Raw genomic sequence first — 14,984 nt, 5'->3', positions numbered from 1 at the left:
GTGTGTGTGTAATGTTTCTTTCTACCAGATAAACCATAAAGGTGCCAGCTTTGATTGACTCTGAGCAAGAGAAGTCTTTCCAGCTGGTTCAGTGTAAGCATTTTCCAAATCAATGGCTGCATACCATATGCTAGGGGCGATGTTGATTTGCTCTTGTAAATATAGCACATCTGGACCAGCCATTACGATCTGAGTCACCACCTTATTAATTTCAGAAAAATTCCCTTTTATTCTCCAAGACCAAAAACTGAGTTAGAAGTGAATATGGTAATAAATAACACCTTTGCTTCTTTTGTATGTTTGAGGATGACACTAATGTCTGTAATTCCCCTAGAAAAGAAATATAGCTTTTGGTTAAATCTTTTGATATGGAAGTGTACTTCCAAATGCTTCCTCTTGGCACTTCATCAAAATAGCCCTTACTCCATAAGTTTGTGAGCCAATGTATATATTCTGCCAATTGCCAAATATTTCTATTTAAAAATACATTCATAAACAGGGGGAAATAACAAGGGTATGTTTGTGGAGCCACTGTGTCTACAATGAGACAGCCTCAAGCCAAAACTCTTTTATCACCTGAATGCCATAAGCCCCAACTGTAACTGGCAGAACGCAGTGATATTTAAGTGCCAAGGCTTAGCATCAGGGTAGAGCCTAGTAAGCGCTGAAAAGTCTAGGTACACAGTTACTTCAATAAATGGTCACAGGTCCCTTTAGTGAAGTGCAGCATAAATATCTACAAAACAGACTTTAGGTCTTCTCACAGTTCTCTTCATCAAATGCACTCTTCATTAATGGGCCTCTGGAGATTGAATAAGAAACCATGACTCTCCATTGTGATAAGTCAAGTCAGGCTTCTGTGTTTGCTAGTTCTAGACTATTTTAGAACCTTAGTCAGTTGCCCTTCTATTTCAGTTTGAGGATTCCCATTTATTCAGTATCCATTGCTAAAGTTCTCTGCAGATCAAGCCCTTGTAATTACCACTCCCAATCTGCTGCCTATTAAGGTAACCATGCGTACGTTAGCTCTGATGATTGAGAGCAGCCATTCAGCCTCTGCCACCATGACCTGCATTGGAACCATTTCAGTAGCAACATTTTCTACCTTCATCCCTAGGAAAAGGAAAAAGGAGGCTCCTCTTCTTTTGACAAGTAAGTTTCAGGGGAGTCTGGGCTCAGGGTGCTAAATTAACCTAAGTCTTTCCAAATGTCCCCATTCCAATTCTCAGTCCCTCTCTTTCCCAACCAAGATTTAAAATTTTATATGAGATCGGGAAAGACTGTAATTCAACTTACATTGTGTGGTTGGACTCTGTATCTGATTTCCTGTTGTAGCAGAACCAAAGCATCAAGAAATAGTATATTTTTTTAAGGCACACAGAGAAGGTCACTGGCTCTCTGCCCTTAATTGAACTAAGAACTGAAAATCCTGAGCCTAGAAAATATAGAAAACACTAAAACTGCAGATTATACATAAGAGGTGTTGCCACAGATAGAGGCAGGGAAACTTTAAGTCAGAAGAACTGAGTTCTGGGAAGCAAGTGGGGACAGATTTCACAGATATCTAGAAGATAATTCACTTCAAAAAGACAGCATCATCATGAGAGGGAGTAGCAGAGAGGTGGGCTGAGACCAAAGAAGGCTCAAAGCTGAAAAGGGGCTAGTATGCTGAGAGGGGCAGAGGAAAAAAAAAAAAACAGGGAGAAAAGTAGCCAAGGGAGTCTAAAGGTGGCAAACCTTTAAATGATCTAACAAAATACAGCTCTGAGAGTGTGTGCATCACCCTGGAAGGCAAGGTGATGGCTCTTGTTGGTGATCAAGAGGAGGCCTCTGGGGTGAGGAGAGGGGGGGATTTGCACTGGGCTGGTGGCAAAATTCCACCTGAATCATACACTGGCATTTCTCTGGCAGCCAGAGAAAGTGATTACACAGCAGGATCACATAAAAAAGAAACAATCTGTCACTGGCACAGTGATTTTTAACTGGGGGCGATCATATCTACCAGGGGACATTTGGCAATGTCGGGAGACATTTTGGTTGTCACAACTGGAAAACATCCTACAATGCACAGGACAGCCCCTGCAACAAAGAATTATCCAGTGCTAAATGTCAATAGTACCAATGTTGGGAAACATTGCTCTAGCAGCAGAAAAGAAAACCCTTGAGCTGTGGGTTTTAGAACGCTACTTTGGTTCCTCTCTTCCTCCACTGGAATCTTCTGCTAATGGTCCAGGAAAATCAAACTTATTCAAATATGACAAAAAAAAAAAAAAAAAAAGGAATAAGCACAGAGTCATTCAAAGAGACTATAAAGAAAAACGTGGGGAAAATGTGGCTCAGTTTTCCCATAGATGATAAAAAGTCACTAAAAAAATATTTTCATGAAGGATATGAAAAATTTAGCCCATCTATCCTACAGAAATTTTGAAAATTCATGGAAGACCACAGAACATAAGTACAATAACTCAGGGAGGAGATGGAAAGATAAAGGGAGATGACCATATAATCAGAAATTTGAAGTGGACCTAGAGATTACGGACACTTTTGAACATGCAGGAGTTCAAGAACCCACTAGAATAACAACAAAAAAAACTTTCTAAGAGTTAGAACTATTTTTTTTTAAAGCAAACACATAGTGAAAACATTTGTGAAACATTTACAGATAAAGAAAATAATACGAAGGACCAGATACAAGAACAAACCTATAAATAAATATAAGTAGATTAGTCCCACTTACTATTAAAAAGGATTTTCAAATTGATTCACAAAAGTGATTCAGCAAAGCTAAACATAAAAAAAACCCAACAAAAAACAAAAAACTCAGCAAAGGAAAACAGAAAAATAAAAAGAAAAATAGGAGTTAGATTTTACTTATAGAAGTTAGTACTGAAGCCGAATAGCATTAAACAAGATAAATATTGCCAATTTATAATGTCAAAGAGTAAAATTAACAATAAAGACATAAGTGATATTTTTGCACCAAATACCAATGAAGCAACTTCTGTAAACTGTAAGTTACATGACATAGAATAGGAAATAGAAGCCAATTCCCCACTTTCTGTTCATGATAGATTGTGAGTGTTGGCATTAGCTATTAATGGAAGGATGTTTAAAATAGAGAATTGGGTACATGCAATATTATTGGAAAGCCTGCAGGAGTAGAAATCAGATGCCATTGCTGCATTATTTACTCATAGTCACATTACTATTGCCCCCTACTGCTGGCTCTCCCACCCTGAAACACTGAGTCTAGCTACCACAAAGACTCTGATCTGCTGATCAGAGGCCACACCAAGAGGAAGATGACCCCTGTCTCACTTCTGCCTTCAAAGATTCATGCGGCTGCATTTCACTGGTCAAGCCTAATTCATATCTAGAACACAGGTTCCAAAGGAGTGTGAAAGATACAATTTTTAGTTTTACAACCTCTCTAAATATAATTGAGGACAAAATGGGAATGGTAAAAGTAAATCTAAGTATTTACCAAAAGACCAAATAGAAAAGAAAATTGATATGGAGGACCTAAACGTCATCATCAATAAGGTAGATTTAATAGAGTCTATACCTGGAAAGAGAGAATACATATTTTTAAGTCTTAACGATACAGTTGTAAAAACTGACCATGATGGGAAGGGAGGTCGGGGATAATTGGATAGACAACACGAGGTATAATCACAATTTGTGGTAATGGGCATGCTGCCAGTATGGATCTGGCCATCACATCTTAGGCACAAGTGGTGATAATTTGCTTTGTACCCCATGAATATTCACAACCAATAAAAAAAAACAACTGACCGTGTGATAGGCCACAAAACATAACTTCCAAAAAGTTGACATATTTGAGACAACACTCTTTGATCACAATGTAATGGCATTGAAATAAATCATTAAATCAGAAAATAAGTACCATTCTCTTAACTCTTGAAACAAAAGGAAGATACAAACCAAAAATGTACACTTTCTAGAAAATGAAAAGGGTGAAAATAGAATATACATTAGAATTTGTAGCATATAGTTAAAACTGTGCTCAGAGAAAAATTAAAATCCTTAAATATTTATATCAATATAAAAAATAAATAATGAAAGTAAGTGACAAAGAATTTAGCTTAAAAGTAAAGTAAGAAACAGTTAAAAGCAGAAGTAAAAATTATGAAGAGAAAGAAGAGACTGAGGTGGAAAACAAAGCAAAACAAATGTAGAAAAATAAATATATTCCAAGCTAGTTCTTAAAAAATGTGAATAAAATAGATACATTGCTAATTAACCTAATTAAGAAAATCACAAATCCAACAATATAAGAATTATCAACAAAGAAATAAATGCAGAAATGGAGAGAAAAAAATTGTTATTGATTATATATATTTGTGGGGTACAGAATTGAATATAATACATGTGTATAATATGTTGTGATCAAATCAGGACAATTAGTACGTTAATGTTTACAAAACAGAATCAATCTTTGTGATTCTTAATTAGTATCTTACCAACCCCCCCCCATTTCCCACCTCTAATAACCACAGTTCTGTTCTCTTTTTTTGTGTGAAAGTTTAGTGTATTACTGTGATTCTTTCTTCCTTTTCTTTCTCCCTCCCTCCCTTTTCTTTTCTCCTTCCTTCCTTCCTTCCTTCCTTCCTTCCTTCCTTCCTTCCTTCCTTCCTTCCTTCCTTCCTTCCTTCCTTCCTTCTTTCCTTCCTTCCTTCCTTCCCTTTCTTTTCTTTCTTTTAGTTTCCATTTATGAGTGAGGCTATGCAGTGTTTAACATAACTTTCTCTAAGTTTGTCCATGTTGTTGTGAATGGCAGAATTTCATTTTTTTTTATGGTTGAGTAGTATTTCATTGAGTATATATGCCATATTTTCCTTATCTAGTAATCTGTCAGTGGATATTTAGCTTGATTTCAACTTCTGGTTGTTGCAAATAGAGCTGAAATAAACATGGGAGTACAGTTATTCCTTCGACATGATGATTTCCATTCCTTTGGGTAAATACCCAGCAATTGTCATATGGCAGTTCTATCTGTAGTTATTTGAGAAACCTCCATATTGTTTTTCATAATAGCTGCCTAATTTACAGTCCCATCAACAGTGTAGGAGAGTTGCCCTTTCTCCACATCCTTGTCAGCATTTATTATTCTCTGTCTTTTTGGTAATAACCAGTCTGACTGGGGAGAGATGATATCTCAGTGTGGTTTTGATTGGCATTTTCCCGACGCTGAGTGAGGTTGAACAGTTTTTCATATGTCTGTTGGTTGTTTGTATATCTTCCTTTCAGAAATGTCTATTCAGCTCCTTTGCCCATTTTTTAATTGGGTTTCTTGTTTTCTTACTGTTGAGTTGTTTGAGTTCTTTGTATATTCTGGATATTAATCCCTTGTCAAATGCATAGTTTGCAAATATTGTCTTCCATTCTGTAGGTTGTCTTTTCACTCTGTTAATTATTTCTTTTGCTGTGCAGAAGCTTTTTAGTTTGACATAATTCCATTTGTTTATTTTTTTTTTCTGTTGCTTGTGCTTTTTCAAATCCATAAAATCTTTGCCCTGTCCTACTACTGAAGTGTTTCCTTTAAGTTTTCTTTTAGGAGTTTTATAGTTTCAGATCTTATATTTAAGTCTTTAATTCTCTTTGAGTAGATTTTGGTTTATGGTGAGAGGTATGGCTCTAATTTCATTTTTGTACATATGGATGTCCAGTTTTCTCAGCACCATTTAGTGAAGAGGTAGCCTTTTCCCTAATGTATGTTCTTGTTACCTTTGTCAAAGATCAGTTGGCTGTAAGTATGTGGGTTGATTTCTGGGTTCTCTGTTCTGTTCCATCAGTCTGAATGTCTGTTTTCATGTCAGTACCATGCTGTTTGGGTTACTATAGCTTTGTAGTATAGTTTGAAGCCAGGGAGTGTTATGCCTCTGGCTTTATTTTTTTTCTCAATATTACTTTGGCTATTTGAGGTCCTTTGTTATTCCATACAAATGTTAGGATTGATTTATCTATTTCTGTGAAGAATGTTACTGATATTTTGACAGGGATTGCATTGAACATGTAGATTGCTTTGGTTAGTATGGACATTGTCACAATGTTAATTCTTCCAATCCAAGAGCATGGAATGTCTTTCCATCTTTTTGTGTCCTCTTTAAATTCTTTCAGCAGTAATTTGTGGTTCTCTTTGTAGAGATCTTTCATCTCCTTGGTTAAATTGATTCCTAGGCTTTTTTTTTTTTTTGAGACTATTTAAATGGGCTTGCTTTCTTGATTTCTTTTTCTGCTAGTTAGTTGTTGTAATATAAAAATGCTACTTATTTTTGCATGTTGACTTTATATCCTGCAACTTTACCTGAAATCATTTATCAGCTCTAGGAGTTTTTTTTGTAGGATCTATAGGTTTTTCTATTTATAGGATCATGTCATCTGCAAACAGGGACAGTTTGACTTTTTTCCAATCTGGATGCCCTTTATTTCTTTCTCCTGTCTGATTGCTCTGGCTAGTACTTCCAAAACTATGTTAATACTATTTGCAGTGCTGCTAATGGTCATCCTTGTCTTGTTCCTGTCACATTCAGCATGATATTGGCAGTGGATTTGTCACACATGGTTTTTATTGTGGTGAGACACTTTCCTTTTATACCTAATTTGCTAAGAGTCTTTATCCTGAAGATATGCTGAATTTTGTCAAATGCTTTTTCTGCATCTATTGAAATAATCATATGGTTTTTTCCTTGATTTGGTTGATGTGGTGTATCACATTTATCAATCTGGCATATGTTGAACCATCCTTGCGTCTCTGAGATGAATCCCACTTGCTCATGGTGTATAATTTTTTTGATGTGTTGCTATATTCTGATTGCTAATATTTTGTTGAGGATTTTTGTATCTATGTTCATCAAAGACATTGGCCTGTAGTTTTCTTTTTTTCTTTGTCTGGTTTTGGTATCAGGGTAATGCTGGCCTCATAGAATGAGTTTGGGAGAATGGCTTCTGTTTCAATTTTTTGGAATAGTTTGAAGAGAATTGGTATTTAATTCCTCTTTAAGGGTTTGGTAGAATTCAGTGGTAAAGCGATCTGGTCCCGGGCTTTTCTTTGTTGGGAGACTGCTGATTACTGCTTCAATCTCATTGCTTGTTATTGGTCTGTTCAGGTTTTCTATGTCTTCTTGGTTCAGCCTTGGTAATTTGTAAGTGTCAAGAAATTTATCTGTTTCCTCCATGTTTTCAAATTTGTTGGTGTATAGTTTGTGATAGTCTCTAATGATTCTTTGTATTTCTGTGGTATCGATTGTAATGTCTCCTCTTTTGTTACTGATTTTTTATTATTTGGGTCTTCTCCTTTTGTAGTTAGCCTTTCTAATGATTGGTTTATTTTGTTTATTGTCTCAAAAAAAAAACCAACTTTTCATTTTATTTATCTTTTGTATTATTATTTGGGTCTCTATTTCATCTAGTTCTGCTCTGATCTTAATATTTCTTTCTGTCTACTAATTTTGGGATCAGGTTTTTCTTGTTTTTCTAATTCTTTGAGGTGTAGCATTAGGTTGTTTATTTGTAAACTTTCTATTCTTTTGATGCAAATGTTTATTGCAATAAATTTCTCTCTTAGTATTGCTTTTGCTGTATCCCACAGGTTTTGGTATGATGTATCTTTGTTTTCATTAGTGTGAAGAAATTTTTGATTTCCTGTTTAATTTTCTTCTTGGACCCATGGGTCGCTCAGGAGCATGTCATTTAATTTTCATTTGTTTGTACAGTTTCTAGAGTTTCATTTGTTATTGATTTGTAGTTTTAATCCATTGTGGTCTGAAAAGATACTTGAAATGATTTCAATTTTTAAAAATTTGTTGATACTTGATTTGTAATCTAACACGTGGTCTATCCTGGAGAATGTCCCATGTGCTAATGAGAATAACATATATTCTGTACTTATCAGATGAAATGTTCTGTAGATATCTGCCAAGTCCAATTGGCCTAAGGTATACTTTAAATCCTGTGTTTCTCTGTTGATTTGTTGCTTAGATGATCTGTCCAATGCTGAGAGAGGTGTTTTCAGGTCCCCAAATATTATCATATTGGGATCTCTCTCTTCCTTTTGGTCTAAGAGTGTTTGCCTTAAATATCTGCGTGCTCTGGTGCTGGGTGCATACATACTTATAATTCTTATGTCTTCTTGCTGAATAGATCCCTTTATCATTATATAATGGCCTTCTTTTTCTCTTTTTTATGGTTTTTAGTTTAACGTCTGTTTTATCCAATGTAAGAATAGTGCTCCTGCTCATTTTTGGTTTCCATTTGTGTGGTATATCTTTTTCCATCCCTTCACTATTAGTCTGAGTGCATCTTTACCAGTGACATGAGTCTCTTGAAGACAGCTTTTTAATCCAATCAGTCAGTCTGTGTCTTTTAAGTGGGGAATTTAAACCATTTACATTTACGGTTGTTATTGAGAGGCACTGTCTTACTCCTGTTGTTTAATTGCTTTGCCTATGGCTGACTTAAATATCTTTTGTTCCTTTCTTTCCCTTTTATTGTTTGTCTTCAGTTTTCATTGATTTTTTGAGGTGGTAAGGTATGGTTTCTTTCTCTTTTTTGTCTGCATATCTGCTCTACCAGTGGTGTTTGTTCTTTCCCATGTATTCATGGTTGTGATAATCATTTTTGGGGTTCCAGGTACAGGACTCCCTTAAGGATTTCTTGTATAGCTGGTTGTGTGATGGTGAACTCCTGCAGCTTTTGTTTGTCTGGGAAATAAACTATCTTCCTTTCATTTCTGAAGGATAGCCTTGCTGAGTAAAGTATTCTTGGTTGGCAGTTTTTCTGTGTGTTTTTTTGTTTTTTCTTTCAGTACTTTGAATATATCATCCCAATCTCTTCTGGCCTGGAGAGTTTCTGTTGAGCAGTATGCTGTTAGTCTGATGGGTCTTCCCTTATAGGTGACTTGATGCTTTTCTCTTGCTGTTTTTAGGTTTAGGATTCTCTCTTTGTCTTTGAATTTTGAGAGTTTGACTACACTGTGTCTCTCATGGAGGAACTTTTTGGGTTGAATCCATTTGAGGACCTTTGAGCCTCTTGGATCTGGAAGTCCATATCACTACCAATACCTGGGAAGTTTTATACTATTATTTCATTGAATATGTTTTTAATGTCTTTTCCTTTCTCCTATCCCTCTGAAACACCCATAATTCAAATGTTTGTGCACTTAAGGTGTTCTGCTAGCTTTTTTAGATTCTCTTCATTTTTTTGAAATTCTTTTTTTCTTTTTTTGTCTGCTTGGGTTTTTTCAAACAGACTGTCCTTGAGATCAGAAATTCTTTCTTCTGCTACCTCTAGCCTGCTACTTACACTCTCAATTGCAGTTTTTATTTCATTGAATGAGTCTTTCAGTTCCAGGAGTTCTGCTACATTCTTCTTATGGAATTTATCTCTTTGTAAATTTCATCCTTCAAGTCCTTGTTTGTTTTTCTTGTTTCATTGTGTTGTTTAACTGAGTTTTTCTGTATCTTACTGAACTTGTTTGAGATCATTACTCAAAATTCTTTTCAGACATTTAAAGGGTTTCCTGCTCTATGGGGTCTGGTACTTCAGAATTATTGTTTTCCTTTGGTGGTGTCATATTTCCTTGTTTTTTCATATTTCTTGTCTCTCTACATTGATTTCTAGTCATCCAGTTGAGCTGTTGCTTCTTCTATCACTCTGAAGTGGGCTATGAGAAGAGAGATTTCGTCCTATTGATGTGTTTTATATTGATTTTGAGTAGGGCGTATTGTGTGTTGATTCTGGGTAGACTCAGTAGTGTAGTCTCTGTGTGGGTATATCTGACATATTCAATGTTGGAGTTATGTGTGAGTTTCTCTGTGGTGTAGTCACTGGAGGCATTTAACGATTTCTTGTTGAGGTTAGTTGGGATGTTGAGGATGTGGGCTAGCTCTTGAGATCTCAGGCAAAGTGCCTGAGTTCCTCATCACTCTTTGGCTGGGTTGAGTGACCCTAGGTGGACTTGATGGCTTCCCAGACAGTGTCCCATGACCCTGATGGGTGCACTGGGGTACACTGGATTTCTTCGGCTTGAATGGGTGACCCTGGGAAAGATTTCTCTTTCCTTGTTTCTATAAACCAAGGCTTCTTCTGAGTTCTTGCTTCCCTTGGCTGGGGGATGGGTTGGCGGTGGCTGGGAATTTTCTTTTGTACACTATTTGGCTATCCTGGGTTTCTATATTCTCCAGGTTCTCTATGTGTGACTCTCCCTGAGTGAAGGCAGTCATGCTCACTGCAGACGGGATGAAATTCCCCCTGTGAATTGTGTCATTGAGGTGGGTCTGTGCTGGCTTACCTCTTTCTGGTGTCTCTGTTTGTGACCCTGCTTGTGTCGATGCATGGTGGCAGTGGTGGGTCCTGCCCTTGGCCAGTCTGAGTGGTGCAGTGGTAGTGTGTGTGGCTGCTGGCGGCTACAGTGGCAGAAGCAGTGGTGCAGGCGATAGCACCCAGGATCCTGTACTCAGCTAGGCTGGCTACTGCTTCAGCATTGGCAGGGTGTTGCACCTACTGCTGCTCTATCTGATACGGTGGCAGGGGTGGAGGTTCTGCGCCCAGTCATCTGAATGGTGAGATGGATATGGTAGCAGCAGCCACACTGCACACAACTATGGTGGGGGTCCCACGCACAGCCGGGATGGCTGGTGAGGCAGCTTAGGAAGGGGTCCTGGGTGTGGCTGGTCTGGCTGGTGTGGCAGCATGGAAGGGCCCTGGCAATAGCCACTGTACTGCAGGCAGTGGCAGCAGGGGATCCCACACCCAGCCAGTCTTGCTGGTGCAATGGCTATGGCGGCAGCAGACGCAATGCACGCAACTATGGCAGGTGGACCCACAAGAAGCTTAACTGGCTATTGAGGCTGCTTGGGTAGGGGCCCCGTGCGTGGCTGGTCTGGCTTGTGCGGCAGCACACACAGCTAATAGCAAAGGCCGCTGCACTGCAGGTGGCTGCAGCAGGGGTCCTGCACATGGCCAGGCTGACTGGCGCAGCAGTGTGGGTCAAGAAATTTTTTAGATCAAAAAACAATTTGCACAAGTGTAAGCAAGTTTATTTGAAAACATAAATGAAATGGATAATTTTCCAGAAAAATATAATTTACCAATAATATTCTCAAAAGAAGTAAAATTCTATTGAATTAGACCATTTTTTATAAATGAAATAAAGTTGTAAAAGTACTGTCTGCTTGAAAAGCACTAGTCTTTGATGGTTTCATAGGGAAATTGTATCAAATCTTTAGAGAAAAAAATAATTCCAATGTTATTTTGACTGTTGCAGAAAGAGAAAACTGTCAAATTTCTTTTAAAAAATAAATATAACAGTGATTCCCAAAACCTGATGAAAGTGTACAAAAAGGGAAACTATACTCTAAGCTTACTACTATCGATGCAAAAATATTAAACCAATTATTAACAAACAGAATCCATAAACACATTAAAATAATAATATGTAATGGTCAAGTTCTACACACCCCCAGGAATATAAGAATGGCTCAATATTTTAAAAATATATTAATAAAACGTATTACATAAACAAATTTTAGGAAATTATCTCCATATGTCTTGATAAAGCAATTATTCAACACTCACTCTTGATTTAAAAGAAACACCTCAATTATATAAGAACTGATAAGAAAAATTAAGCAGGAATTGACAGATGCTTCCCTATCAAGATATTTTATGGTAATATATACCAAAATATATGGTATATATTACGGTATGCCAAATATATTATAGTAAGATGTGTGGAGGTAAAAACTAAATGCATTTTTTGCTAGGCTGATTTCTGTTTCCTGCCTTTAATGCCAATACTCACAGTCTATCCCCCAGTTTACTACCCTTAATTCATACCATGTTGTCCTATCACAATTTTCCCTCAAGTTTCTACTGTTTGTCAAACCGAGGGTAAAAATACTCAGGCTTAACAGCTTTTGGGAAGCTTCATTTCCTTATGGAGTCTCCATGTTCTGTAAAACTTATGTTAAATAAATGTGTATGTTTTTCTATTGTTAATCTGTCTTTTGCTAGTCTGATTTTCAGAACTTCGGTCAGAGAACCTATGAGGGTAGAGGGAAAAGATTTTTTCCCCTTCCCTATAGTAGAATATAAAAATTATATCTCTAAAAATATGAAGGTATTTCAAAAAGTTTGCGGAAAAGTAGAATTAAAAGATAATATGAATCTTTCCATGAACTTTTTGAAGACCCCTTGTATGGCTAATATTTGTACTAGCCTCAACAGTAAATGAACTGAGCAAAAATCTGTTCAAAGCTTGTGTGAGGAAAACCATACGAGTATTGAAGGACACCAGGGAGATCCGAATAAATGAAAAGACATATCATGTTCCTTGGTAAAAAATTTTAAGATGTGATTTTCCCTGATTAATTTATAAATTCAGTGCAATCAACTAAATTATAAATGTTTCTCTTTTTAGAAATAGATAATTTAATTATCTGGAAATTTACTAAAATTTAATTCTGAGGTTATTACATAATGACAAAGGAAAAATAACTAGGAAAACCAAAAAAAAAAAAAAAAAGTGCAATGAGAATTGAGTAGCCCCATCAGTTATTTTAAAAAAGTGTAATAGTTCAATAAATAAAAAAAACATGGTTCTACGCCAGGAACAGATGGATAGGTTAATGGTGCAAAATAGAAAATCCCAGAAATAAACTTGAATACATTCGGTGTTTAGGATATGTCAAAGGTAGTATCTTACATTAATGGGTTAAATATAGACAAGGTATTAAAACAATTGGGTAGCCACTTGGCAAATAATAATAATAAAAACAACAACAAGTTGGATCCTTTCCTCATAAGATTCTGTGAGATAAATTCCAAATGAATTTTAAATGTAAAATGTGAAACTTTAGAATTTCCTATATATTACTAGGTGAATTCCCAATCTTGCCAAGGCATCCCAGTGACTCAAAATCCAAAAGCCACAGTATAAAAAGAGCTCCTAAAAACTGAGATCAACAAGTCAATTTTTTAAAATGGGCAAAGTAGATAGTTTACAAAACAAGAAACGTGCTCAATTCACTTATAAAAATATGTAAATGAATGAACATATGAAAATATGTTCAGCTTCACTCATACTAAAAGAACAAATTAAAATGATGCTGGGATACCATGCGATCTGATTGGCCAAAACCGGAAAGTTTGATAACGACCTCATTTGGAGATGCTATTGGAAAACAAGTATCCTCATAAATTGTTCGTGGGAGTGCAACATGTTACTACTTCTGTGGAGGGCACTTGTCAGAATTTACCAAAATTGTAAATGTATACATCCTTTAAATCAGCAATTCTACTACTGGAAATGTATAGCACAGATTTACCTGCACTCAGTGAAAAGGGCATATTCAGTCAAGGCTCTGTTTTCTAAGATGCATTGCTAAGAGTTATCAGTGTACTATCTTTTATACAGGAATGGGGACTCATAAGAATGTACATGTGCATAAGAAGGTATAGAAGTATACATAATAAACTAACAAAAAATGATTGTTAGCACCAAGGAACTATGTGAACTACGAGTATGGGAGAGAAACTTCTCAATATTAATCTTTTTACAGCATTCTGCTTTTGAAATTTGTGAATATAATACCTGTTCATAAAATAAATAAAAATGATTGAAAGAATGGAGAGAAGACTTACTAGAGTCATCTATAAAAGAATTCATGCCTATTTTCTGACTTTACTCTAGGTCCCAACTCACAAAGAAGAAAAAAAAAGGAATCATAATCACGCTCTACAAATGAAAACCCAGAGTTCAGGTGTAGGGAGGATGGTTGAAATAATGGATATGCAGAAAAACTAATATTTCAGAGGGAAACAATCAAATTGAATTAATAATGATACCCTGAGGAACTGCTACGCCCCCTACTGTGCTGTGCACTGTAACAAAACTAGAAATATGTCAGGTGGGGGGCAGAGGGGAGGGTGTTCAATACACCTGTCACTCCCAAAACATGCCTACCAAGTCTCGCCTCACACACCAAGGCAGTAAGGTGTTGGTAGTAGTATGCATCAGAATAGGAATAAAATAATAGATTAAAAATACAAATCTAGGACTACTTGGACTAGTGACGATCATAAATACAAGTGAATGGGTCAAGGACAGCATTGAATTGGGAGACCGGCTTCAAGGGAGGACCAGAGAAAATCACAGTATACCTACTTTACTCTTTTACCTCTGAAATATTTATAAGTTAAGTTTGGTTTTTAAAAATTGAGCAATAATGTCAAACTTAGAAGAAAAGAGACCTCCAAAGAGGTGTCTCAGAAGTGCAGCACCCACCTAAAAAAGGCTGGAAAAAATGGAGAAAGCTTTGTTCTTCGGGGGGCTTTCCTATGTCAGTCCATAGGCATCCGTCCCTAAGGTCATTTGTTGCCACCAACTGCTCTCCTCATTTGTTTCTTCCCACCTAATGTCGTCCTGGTTTCTTTTTTTTTTTTTTTTTTTTTTTTGTCTTTTTGTGACCGGCCACACCGCGCTCAGCCAGCGAGTGAACCGGCCATCCCTATATAGGATCCGAACCCGCGGCGGAAGTACTGCCACGCTCCCAGCGCCGCACTCTCCTGAGTGCGCCACGGGGTCGGCCCCGTCCTGGTTTCTATAGCAGCCTCACTTCCCCCGTCTAGCAAAGAATACACAACCCTGGCCTTTTGCCCCAATTTATCAAACCTTCAATACCAAGCCCTCTGAGTTAAATCTTCAACCTCTCCTTGAACTACCATCAAAAGAAACTTGACCTTCCAGAGCACATCCATTGTTGTCACTTTAAGAAATGGGCTAGAGTCTTTGCTGCAGCATTTTCAGAACAGTTTTATGTTCCACATAAAAGTCAAAACAGCATTTTGTTCTTGTGTGTCTCGTAGAAGTGACTAGAATTTCGAAGCCAACAATGCACGTGTGAAAATATAGCATTTTGCTTTAAGTGTGAGTGCCAGAAGCCATCATTTCCCAATAGGGA

This window comes from Cynocephalus volans, chromosome 9 (genome assembly GCF_027409185.1).
Source record: "Cynocephalus volans isolate mCynVol1 chromosome 9, mCynVol1.pri, whole genome shotgun sequence".
NCBI classification, from domain to species: Eukaryota; Metazoa; Chordata; class Mammalia; order Dermoptera; family Cynocephalidae; genus Cynocephalus; species Cynocephalus volans.
This window is presented reverse-complemented; position numbering follows the sequence as displayed.